At 40.7% G+C, this 12,766-nt stretch overlaps 1 protein-coding gene across 4 annotated transcripts in view; it reads right to left on the minus strand.

Moving 5' to 3' along the window:
• Asxl1 (ASXL transcriptional regulator 1) overlaps positions 1–12,766 on the minus strand; it is a 66,541-nt gene that overhangs the window by 37,060 nt on the left and 16,715 nt on the right. The window lies entirely within an intron of this gene.

The following is a 12,766-nucleotide window of genomic DNA, read 5'->3' on the forward strand; positions in this document are numbered from 1 at the left end:
GGGAGGGAAACAAAAACAGGTTCTAGTAAGAGGTTTGAGACCATGGCAGGCATGCCCTGGAAAGACTGTAGAAGTCACATTGTATCTCTTTTACATCTAAGACATGAGCAAAGTGGTTTTGTTCAAAATGCAAAGATGTGCCTCATCATAGGCCCAAAAGAATGAGGCTAACCAATGCTTCATACCAACATACCTGTCTCCCATGTTCATTGTTTGTACATATGCCATTACTGTCTTTTCAATAAATTCCTGACTTCTCTTATATGTAAGCATCTGCTAAGTCATATCACAAGCATTATCTTCATAAGGTGATTACTTTGAGTATTTTACTATAATAAGAGAAATTGGGACACAAATTTACTACACAAAGAATCTCCTAAGATACAATGTGCTGCCACACACAGCAGATGACCTTAATATAACTCAGAAATGTTCCTACTTCAGTGAGTTACACCAGTTTTACAAGATGTGAACAAGTGTCGAACAGATCACACACTGAATACAGCAGACAGGCTCAACATAAAAGGTTCCCATACCCCAGATACACAGAAAAGCTACACAAAATACATAAAGGCCAAAAGCAAAGCAAAGAATTCTTTGATGCTAAAAGCAACAGAGCTACTCAAAGCCAAATACCTCAAAGAGCTATTACTAAACCAGGCAGAGGATTCTGCAGGTGACAGAGCTATTCTAATGCCTGTCAAAGAATGACGGACAATCTGAAATGAATTAGATGACCAAAGTATCAGAAGCCACTGGGGTTAGACAGATAGTTCGGCAGTTAAGAACACTAGCTAGACTTCCAGAGGACCAGGTTTGAGTCACAGAACCCACATGGCGGCTCACAAATGCCTGTAACTTCTGTCTGAAGAGGTCCGAAGTTCTTTTCTGGCCTCCAAAGGCACCAAGCACACACACAGTACAGACATACATACTAGCAAAACACACATACACATAAAGTTTTAAAGAAGTGATTCTTATTTTGTGTGTGTGTGTGTGTGTGTGTGTGTGTGTGTGTGTGTGTGTCCAACAAAAACCAACCACCCCCACAACTACACAGGGGAAAAAAAATGAATGCTAATCTACAGCCTGCAAATAGTTGTTTGCTGTCTGTTAGAAGTCAAGAGTTCGCCACCAACGCACTCGAGAGGCAGAGGCAGGCAAATCTCTGTGAGTTCCAGGCCAGTCTGGTCTCCAGAGCGAGTTCCAGGATAGGCTCCAAAGCTACAGAGAAACCGTGTCTTGAAAAAAAACAAACAAACAAAAGTCAAGACTTCAAGCTGGGCAGTGGTGGCACCTGCCTTTAATGTCAGCTCTCAGGAGGCAGATGCAGGCAGATCTAAGTTCAAGGCCAGCCTGGTCTACAGCCAGGGCTACACAGAAACTATCTCAAAACAACAAAAAGACAAAAACAAACAAAAAACAAAAAAGGGTCAGAGTTCAAGGTATCACTCTAAAAACCATGTTTCCATTTCAAAGTAGGGATTATAAAGTCACTCTACCCAAGTGGTTCACGAAGATCACAGAAGAGATTAGCTGAAAGGCAAGTGGAACACAAGCAAACCTGACACACAGCCTGTCTCAGAAAAAAAAAATCCCAAGGCTACAGATGCAGTTCAAATGATACATGATTGGCTAAAATGCACAATGCCCTAGGTTTGGGCCCCAGCTGGTGCAACCTGTAATACCAACTCTAAAAAGCAGAAGTACGGGGATCTCTGACTTTGAGGCCAACCTGATCAACATAAATCAGCCAGGTAAACATAGTGAGACACTGTCTCAAATAAATAAACAATTATTTAAAAAACGAAATCTTACAGACTGTTAAGACAAAAAGGTAACAAGCTGGGCATGCTGGCGCAATGCCCGTAAATCCCAGCACTTGAAAAGGAGGCTCAAGGTCATTCTTGGCTACACAGTAAGTTTGAGACCAGCCTGAGCTACATAAGGCCCTATCTCAAAACACAAAGCCAAAATAAAATAAAATAAATAGAAATAATAAAAAAGCTGGGCCTGGTGATGCAATAGACTTAAGAGTTCAAAGTCATCGTGAGTTAGGTGCCAGAACTTGGGAGATGGGGAGAGGGAGACTAAGAGAACAAGGTGGTAAGAAGACAGAGAGAGCCGGGCGTTGGTGGCGCATGCCTTTAATCCCAGCACTCAGGAGGCAGAGGCAGGCGGATCTCTGTGAGTTCGAGACCAGCCTAGTCTACAAGAGCTAGTTCCAGGATGGCCTCCAAAGCCACAGAGAAACCCTGTCTAGAACCCCCCCACCCGACCCCCGAAAAAAGAAGACACAGAGGGAGAAATAGGAGAAGGAAGTGTACTCTGGCTCTTGCTTTCAGAATATAGCCTCATGGTGGAGAACAGCAGTGGGGGTTTGCATGTATTTGGGCAGACCAGGGAGCAGAGAAAAAGCAATGATGATGCTCTAATGCTTTCTTCCTTTTCTTATTCAGTCCAGGGCTCCGGCGCAGACATGATGCCACCCACATCACATTTGGGGTCATCTCTCTTCAGCTAAACTCTAGAAACACAGTCCAGGTGTGTTTGCTACATGATTCTAAATTTAGTCAAGTTGACAATGAAGATTAACCATCATTACAAAAAGTATGGAAGACAGATTCAGAAGGTTTGACATGGAAAAACATGATCCTTAGAAAAAGCTACAATTCAAAGTGTGAGTCTCCCAACTGTAATTTATTTACTCAACCACAAGCTGTAACAAACCTCACAGAAGTAAAGACCCTTCCCAAAAAAAGTCTAAAAATTGCTGTAAGTTGGGCATGGTGGTGCATACCTTTTTCCTAGCATTCAGGAGGCAGAGTTTATGAGTTTGAGGACAACCTGATCATTTTGGTCTACACAGTGAGTTCCAGGACAGCCAGAGCTATATAATGAGACCCTGTCTACAAACAAACAAACAAATAAACAAAAAAACCATTGCTACAAGTAACAACAAGACAACCTTTGAAAGAAACAAAGGAGCCAGAAAACAGAGTAATATCTTTCATTGACAGAAATAGTCAACTACAAATTAATACCCTTGGCAATTAAAAGGACTTGTTGTTGCTCTTCCAGAGGATCTGATTCCCAGAATTCACAATTGGTTCAAAACCTTCCTGATGGCATTCCACTCATTCCTACACCTTCATGATACACAAATACACACACAAGCAAAACACCCACATAGATAAAATAAATAAATCTAAAACATCTAAGAAACAATAACCAAAATCAGATCACTACAAACTGAAATATCATCAAGAGGAAGAAGCCATCCATTGAGAAATTAATTCAAAATGGGGGTCTTAAGATAGACCAAGTTGTTAGAAGACATCTATAAATGATGTTCATAGGCACAAAACAAAGTCAACACAGAAAGAAAAGATGGACTACTGCAAACATCAGTGGCAAATCAAAAAATTGGTACTTAAATACTAACTGCAACCCCCCTCCCCCATGGTGGAGATTAAAGCAAAGGCTTGCTGCATGCTAGTACTATCACTGAGTTATGAAAAGTTTATTTTCTTGTGGTTCTGGGGACCAAACCTATGGTTCAGTTGATAAATACACACACAGAAAGTATCGATACCATTGTAAGAAACCTTGAACATATATTAAAAAGATAAAAATAGTTGGAAGATGAAAACTGACTCAGTGAAGTTGTCATCTGTGTCATGGCAAGAGCAGACACACACACACACACACACCCCTTCCTTGCTTATACACAGTAATAATAAATATAAAAAGATAAAAAAAAAATCTTACTGGTGTAATAACAAATGTAATATTCACCACGGACTTCCTATCAGAAACTATGTAGATTAGAAGACAAGGGATTAGTAGCTCTGAAATTCGAAAAGGAAAAAACTATTTTTCAACTTAGAATGTTCTTATTTAGAAAAACTACCTGACTAGGGAGATGGCTTGACAGATATAAGTGCTTGCCGCCAAGCTTGGGAAGCTGAGTTCATTCCTAAGACCCACATGGTGGAAGGAGAGAACCACCTTCTGCAAGTTGTCCACTGATGGCCATGGCATGCCCAACAAACACACTCACTCATCCATCTCATAGATAAAATTTTAAAGTCCTATCTAAAGCAAAACTAGTAACAATGTTCCATGAAATGTAAAAAGTATGTAGAAGTATCACAAAATGACTAGCACAAAACCTACAAAGGGGTAAATGGAAGAATATCGTAAAGATCTTACATTTTACATGAAATGATGTAATACTTCAAGGTATATTTTTTGTCTGATAACATTACAGTTTATAAAATATCAGGCAAGATCTACCAAATGTAGAACTATAGTTAATAGGCTAAATGTGACAAGAGAACAGATTAACTAGCAGACAGATACCAGGGTAGATTTAACTCAAACATAACAATTACTTTAAATGTTCAGGGGCAGGGCTCAGTGGTTAAGAGCACTGGCTGCTCTTCCAGAGGACCCATGTTTAAGAAGCCACATGGCAACTTAAAACCATTTGTAATTTGGGGGCAGGGCTTAGGGGATGGTGGTGATCCCAATACCCTCTTCTGTCCTTCAAAGGCATTGCATGCACAACACAGGCAAAATGGCCATCCACATGTAACAAAAGGTTAAAGAATGTGTTTAGGAGCTGGAGAGATGGTTCAGTGGTAAAGCAAGCTTTCTGTTCTCCCAGAGAACTATGGTTCTGTTCCCAGCACCCATATTGGGAAACTCACAACCAACTCTATTTCCAACAAAAAGGAGGCCTGATTCCATTTATATTCCATTTATATGATGCTTTGAAAAAGGAGCAGTGCAGGGGGCAAAATATGAATCAGTAGTCACTAGCAGCTGGAGCTGGAGCTGGAAGCCCTACGGGATGGCACTATAAACTGTATCAAACCAAAAATCTAGATAGCTACACACCAGAAAAACAACTTAATCTCCCAGACCCGAGAATGCTTACCCTAACAGCAAAGGAGAGGAAAACAACAACAAAAACAACAAAAAACCCCACCCACAGCAATGCATATAATCACAGGAAAGTTTCTGAAAGTTTGTCAGAGAAAAGTGAAGGGAAAGGAAGAGCATATAAAAGATTAGGAATCAAAGTCATTAGCATTTCTAAGGAAACAATGAACATGGCATTTTTCTTTTGAGGGTTAAAAAAGGGCATACACAGTGGATATTCTTGCTAGTTCCCCACTAAAAATTCCTATCCTGAACCAATTTGAGAACCGCTATCGTATCGTTGGTGTTGAACACTTACATTCCCAGCACTTGAGAGGCTAAGGCAGAGAGAAGGATCGAGATTGAAGCCAGCCTGGGGGGTTACATAGTGATTTCCAGGCCATCTTGGGCTACACAGTGAGACCATATCTCAAAAACAAACAAAACAAACATTTCTACTGTAACTGGTTTCTTTTTTTACTCTTTTTCTTCCTGTGGTTTTTGGAATCACTCTAGGTTTTGTGTTAGCCAAATTCTCTACCACTGAGCTACATCCCCAGCTCCAAAAGCAAGGTAAAAATAATCTCCTTCATGTATTTTTCAACTACATTTATCCAACAAACATTTTTCCTTTTGAGAAAGGATTTCACATCGCCAAGGTTAGTCAACTCCCATGTAACGAACTATATATAGCCTTGAATTCCTGCTTCCATTTTCTGAGTGATGGGGTTTCAAAGTGTGTCCCACCACATCTGGCCCCCTCAGCATAACCAGGAGAGATTTATTAGGCACTCAAACTACACAAAGCAGAAACTGTATAGTTGTAAGTGGTAAGAGGTTCAGACCAGGAGGCTGAAGAGATGACTCCGAGATGAAAACCACTTGTTCCTCTTGCACAGGACCAGAGCTAATTCCAAGCCCCATCACGGTGGTTCTCATCTATTCATGTTCAGGCGTGTGATGCCCTTCTGATCTCCAAGGGCACCAAGCAAGCATGTGGCGCACACACATACATTCAGATAAAAGTCACACATAAAATAAATGAAAAATCTAACTTTTAAAACCAGTAGTTTAGACCCTAGAAGAAAATCCAATTATGGGTCAAAGAAGTTCTGAGAAACAACATAATTTATCAGTTCTTAAACTACATAGCCAGGCAAAATGAAGAGTTTGAAATGGAAAAGCCTAAAACTACAAGTTTTGAGAGATCCAAAGAACCTAAAGAAAGCCAAGGGTTTTTGAGTAGGGTTTAGACCTTTAATCAATGCCATGAGAATCACTGACAAGTATCAAACAAAAACATGTCATGATCACAAGATGTTTTAGGAAAAAACATCACTTTAACTATCATGTGAATTTAAAAGGAGCAAAACAGTTGTTTGTCAAGGGAGAAAGTGAAAGCAGAAGCCTAGACAGGAGCTATTTTAGTATTCACACAGGACGGTAATAGGCTACGGTAATACCCCTGGGCATGGAGACCTCCCCAAGCCCAAAAGAAAAAAATGTTTTTAGTTTTTGTAATTGTTGTTCTTGCTTGGTCTGTTGTTTTTGAGACAGAGTCTCACTATATAGCTCTGGCAGGCTTGGAACTCACTATGCAGACCAGGCTGGCATTGACCTCTGCTTCCCAAGTGCTGCGATTAAAGGTGTATAACATCACATCTGGCTATATTTGGAAAACAGAATTCTCAGGGCAGACTTCCAGAGAAAAAACTAGCAAAAAGAATCATCTGTAGCTCAAAAGAAGAGACTAAAACAAATGATCAGCTGATACTAAGGCATACACTTCCTTTTTTTTTTTTTTTTTTTTTTTTTTTTTTGGCTTTTCAAGACAAGGTTTCTCTGTAGCTTTGGAGCCTATCCTGGCACGAACTCCTATAGACCAGGTTGGCCTCAAACTCTCAGAGATCCACCTGCCTCTGCCTCCCAAGTGCTGAGATTAAAGGTGTCCGCCACCAACGCCCAGCTATGGCATACATTTCTAAAGCCACTGTGTAAGGATTCAGGCATTATACTGGCCTGCCCCTATTACCAAGCAGAATGCACTCAGATAGTACTCTGGTCAGCCCAGGGTTCCAAGAGTCTGCATGCTCTTTCTGGTTCTTCTCTCTCTCTCTCCACTCTCCTCTCTCTCTGCTCTTTTCCAGTTCTCTTTCCCACTGTTCCCCTGGGGCAGAGAGGACTTTTTCTGTCTCCATTTTCTCTTCTGTCCTCCCTCTGTCTCTGTGTCTCTTTTCTTCTCCCTCCCTCCCTTTTCTAATAAAACTTGTCACTTAAGCTCTGTCTGCTTGGTGTGTTTGTCCGTCCGTCCCCCCTCGGTCACCCTGCCTGCCATGGTCCATGGTCCCCTACACAAGAACCCCCTTAAGCTTTATCCTAACACACTGGCTCACAAGACAGTATCTTTCCAAACAAGATATCCTTTTTTGTTCCTTAAGCTTCTCCTTAGTTGTGACTGCTGAGAAGCTCCGCTCAGCCCCACACCTCCTATTCCAGACCCTGCCCCTGAGAAAGCCCACCATCAGCAGGTGCTCTCCCTGAAACTGCTCAAGACCCCCTATAGACTTATTTTAAGACCCAATCCATAGATCTACCACTTGTGTTCTCTTGGTGTCTCTCCTGCATTCCTGAGAGTTACCTGGGAGTGCTCTGCTTTGCACTGCCCTGTTTATTAAATCTGACTTATTAATTCTGCTCACTGAATCAGCAGAGGAACCCAATAACTGGGTATCCAATACTTACACTGACGTTCAAATAATTTGAAATTATTCTTTTCACACATTTTAAATTGCTTCTCTCAAATATTTGATAACAGACATGGTCAGCTAGACCTTCACACTTCACATCCCAGAGAATCCACTATAGCTGAGGTCTTATGCTCAGTTTCATGCATTACTCTCTCCGGCTGCCAGAATGGCTGCTGATGTCACACCTCCCTCTGAAATCTTGATGGAAGACTCTAAGGCTTGGTCACTCTTGTATCTGCACATTTACAAGGCCAGCATCATGTGAAAAATGCAAAAGTCCATTGCCAGTTCAATTGGCATCTGGGTTCCTTTGGACCACAATGCAGTAGCAGACTTTAGCTGATCCTGAGAAAATACTTCTCTAGGAGGCCTTCTACACTTCAGAGCCTCAAGAGCTCCTCTTCTCAAGTGACAAATCTTTCCAATGAACTTACAATTTTATAATCTGGAACCTACTATCAAAGGCGAGATATGGTCGCCCTCAAAGGCATTTTTTTCTCAACTGTTCAATATAAACACATATGTTTGTGGGCATGTTTGCATGCCATAGTACATGTGTAAGGATGACTTGTGTTTCTTCCACTGTGTGTGTATTAAGCCACCACCCTTGTCCACTTGACTTCCTTATAATGGCACTAACTATAGACCCTTCTTGTCTACAGATTCAAATATGCATACTTTCTGTCTCATGTATATGTATTAAGTCTTTCTGCTTTGCTTTCTGCTAATCTTCACTATAATCTGACTAAAAACTGCCAACAAGAACCATTCCAATTCTTGAGCATTATCCTGCATTAAAAATTCCTCTGTCAAACTAATTAGATCACTACTTTTATTTCAACTTCAAAGTCTCAGGACACCAACAACACATAAGATACATTCCTTTTGAGACTAGAAAATGCTTTAAGTGAGAGGAAAGGACCACAGAAGCCCTGAGATACAGAAAGGACCATTATTAGAGAAGAAAAGAAAAAGCAAGGTGAAAGCCAAAAGTCAGTAGAGGAGAGCTGCATTTTTGATGAATGTGGTGGCATTTGCCATTCTTCTTCATCTTTTGCTTTTTTTTTTCCCCATAAGACTTACTCTTATTTTGGCCCACCGTTAATTATGGCACTAGAACACAAGGCAGGAGTATGAAGCAATTGGTTACAATGCATCTAGTCACAAGAGAACAAAGAATGTAGTTTAGGAACCAGACCCAGGAAGAGGCAGGATCTACATTTGGGGTGGCTCTTCCCACCTCAATGAACCCAATTAACACAATCCCTCATAAGCAAATCCAATGCTAAATAATCTTTCACATATCTATCTAGAAGCTTGTTTTTGAGGAAACCATCATACCTTAACTTACTTGTCTGGTACCAATTTTGTATTCGAGTTAGCTTTTCATCATTGTAAACAAAATATCTGACACAAACAACTTAAGGATTTGGGCTCAGAGTTTCAGAGGGCCCAATGCATGGCTGCATGGTCCATGCATTTGGGCAGAGCATTATGGTGACCAGAGAGCATGTGGTAGTGGAAAACTGTTCACTAGGTAAGAGAGGAAGTGTTGTGGAATAATCTTTGTACATTGTGAAGATGTGTCTTTGCCAAGTGCCTTCTAATTGGCTTAATAAAAGAGCTGACAGGCAGGTAGCTAGGCAGGAGGTATAGATGGGACAGCAAGACAGAGGATGCTTGGAAGAAGAAGGGCGGAGGCTCAGGAGTAGTGAACAGACCCAGAGAGAAATAAGATGAACATGCCGTGTTGAAAGACGGTGCTGCCATGTGGCAAGGGGTAGATAGGAAATATGGGTTAATTGAAATGTAAGAGTTATGCCGGGCAGTGGTGGCCCACGCCTTTAATCCCAGCACTCAGGAGGCAGAGGTAGGCGGATCTCTGTGAGTTAGAGACCAGCCTGGTCTACAAGAGCAAGTTCCAGGACAGCCTCCAAAGCCACAGAGAAACCCTGTCTCAAAAAACCAAAAAAAAAAAAAAAAAAAAAAAAAAAAAAAAAAAAAAGAAAGAAAGAAAAGAAATGTTAAGAGTTAGCTAGTAACAAGCATGAGCTATCAGCCAAGCACTTACAATTAATAATAAGTCTTTGTGTGGTTATGTGGGGAACAGCTGGCGGTCTAGACAGAAAATTCCACCTACAAGGAAACAGGAAAAAGCCACGGCAAGATAAAGCCCCCCAAAAGGAGATACCCCATTAACTGATTTTTCCCGATACTTCCCTAATTCCTACCTTTGACAACATCCTAATAATGCCACCACATGATGAAACATCAAATGATTAGCTTGTTTATTTGGTCTTAGTCTCATGATCTAACCTGAGATCCTAAGCATCACAAAGCTATCCAGTTGACATAATTAGCTATAACTGTGTTAAAATGAATCTCTAAATTAACAAAGAAAAGTGACTGTGGCACTTACACCTCAGATTGGTTGTCCATGCAATTGTAGTTGTGAGTCAAAAGAACCACTTTGGGGGCTGGAGAGATGGCTTAGTGGTTAAGAGCAGTGGCTGCTCTTCCAGAAGACCCAGTTCTATTCCCAGCACCCACATGGCAGCTCACCTGTCTGTAACTCCAGTACCAGGGGATCTTGTATCCTTACACCAATGTACATAAAATAAAGTTAAATAAATATTAAAAAAAAAAACACTTTGAAGAACATGAAGTATGGTGGGCACTCTTATCAGTCATAATCCTCCCTTCCAGATTTAGCTAAGCAAGAAGTGATTTTTTTTTTCCAGAATAAACAAATTCTTCTCCCTGAAGTCTGATCTAAAGAACTGAGACATTGAGTCGTTTCTACCCTGGCTGACCTCAAAAAAACCAAAAACCAAAAAAAACCCTTAAGCGTTTTCTCATACACAATCCTAAGGAAGCACAGAATCTAACGACTCTGGCCTCCAAAAGCATTTCAACTCATGAGGCATATGCAGACACACACATAGCACCAGGCAGTGGTAGTAAACACCTTTAATCCCAGCACTCAGGAGTTGCACTCAGGAGTTTGAGCCCAGTCTGGTCTACACAGTGAGTTCCAGAATATCCAAGGCTACACAGAGAAACTCTGTCTCAAACAAAACAAAACAAAAACAAAAACAAAAAAAACAAACAAAGGCAGTTCCTCTCTTTCAAAGAAAACTTCCCAAAGGGAGTGGCCCTATTAGGAGGTGTGGCCTTGTTGGGGGAAGTGTGTCACTGTGGAGGTGAGCTTTGAGGTCTCATATATGCTCAAGCCACACTCAGTTCACTTTTTGATGCCTGTGAGTAAAGATGTAAGAACTCTCAGCTCCTTTTCTAGTAACATGTCTGCTTAAATGCTGCCTTGCTTCTCGCCATGACAATACTGGACTAAACATCTGAATTATAAGTGAGCTACCCCTATTAAACATTTTTCTTTATGAGGGTTGCCAAGGTCATGTTGTCTCCTCACATCAATAGAACCCTAAGACAGGCAAAAAACATATTCTGACCAAGGCTCTGAAAACAAACAAGTTCCCTCTTGCTACTAGAGTAGACTAGGAATTCAGACAATTGTACACACCACCTTTCAAAGGTAGATATTAACTTAAGAAGTACTCAAATGTGTTTTACCAGCTGAGAAGTCACCCCCCCCTCCAAATCCAAACTGCTACTTCAATTCACCAGAGCAAATAGTACCAAACTAACAGGCATTCTAAACAGACTTCCTATAGCACAGGGTAGGTTTCAGATAACAATGGTCAGTGGGGCTGGTGAGATAGCTGAGCAAGTTAAGAGTGTTTGCTGTATAAGCCTACCTGTGGTGAGATGATCCTGATAGGCTCAAATATCTGAATACTTGTTCCATAGTTGGTGAACTATTTGGGAAGGATTAGAAGGTGTTGTCTTGTTGGAGATGAGTCACTGGGATTGGGCTTTGAGTTTCAAAAGGTTAATGTCATTACCAGAATGTTTGTCTCCCTCACTTGTGAATAAAGATGTAAGTTTTCAGCTACTGCTCAGCACCATGCCTGCATGCCTACCTGCTGCAATGCTTGCTGCTAATGACAGTCATAGAATCTAACCCTCTCAAACTGTAAGCCCCAAATAGTCTTTCTTCTGTAAGTTATTTATTTTTTGGCCATGGCATCTTATCATAACAGTGGAAAAATAACTAAGACACCAATCACCTAGGTCTGACTCCCAGAACACATGTAAAAGTGGAAGAAAACCAACCCCACAAAGCTATCCTCTCACCTCAAGTATCACAGACACACCACCACCACCACCAAGTAAGTAAAACAGTTGAAGGAAGAAGTCAGTAGCCACTAATACCAAATATATCACAGAACAAGAAAGAAAATGCCCACGGCTAGCTAACCTTTCACACAGAATGACCTATTCTAGATGCTAAAATGGCAAAGTGGTGTTTAACCCAGAGTATTTAAAAGAGCTGTAGAGTGCATGAAGATGCCTTAGGAGCTTAAGCCATGAAGAGGCAATGATGGAAAACACAAGATGCTTCATTATTGTTTCAATCATAGCAATTTAAGTCTCCATTTATATTTTATAGTTCCATGTTATGATACAAAGTGGCTTTACATATTTTTGAGCTATCAATTTTAACTCTGCAGTGTTAAAAGACAGAAGTTTAAACAATCCAAGAAGTGCTTTGCTACAACTCTGACCTTGACTTCTACCCCAATGCTCCAGTTTTCTTTTTTAAGACATAGTCTTGAGGGCTTCAAACTCCATGTGTAGCTGAGCATGACCTTGAGCTCCTGATCTTGCAACCACTACCCCTGAAGTGTGAGATTACAAGGAGTGTGCTTGCTTCCAGAGCACTAGCACTGCCATACATCAACCACTCTTCTAACACAAACAGAAGCCAACAGTAAGAAACGTCAATAAAATGCAAGGAAGACTCTCAATTCTCAAATCAAACAGGCATAACAAAAGTTCCTATCTCAGGATCTGAAAATTGTTACAATAATGCTACCATACTCAAGTCAGCTGCTTTGTTTATTCCCTCTTGCTTATTTCTACTTCTGTTATAAAAAGAATATGCAGATTTTAGGTAATTTTTTCCTTACTGTTCAGCAAGTTAATATAATATCTAAGAATACTTTTTC

This window comes from Cricetulus griseus, chromosome 6 (genome assembly GCF_003668045.3).
Source record: "Cricetulus griseus strain 17A/GY chromosome 6, alternate assembly CriGri-PICRH-1.0, whole genome shotgun sequence".
NCBI lineage: Eukaryota > Metazoa > Chordata > Mammalia > Rodentia > Cricetidae > Cricetulus > Cricetulus griseus.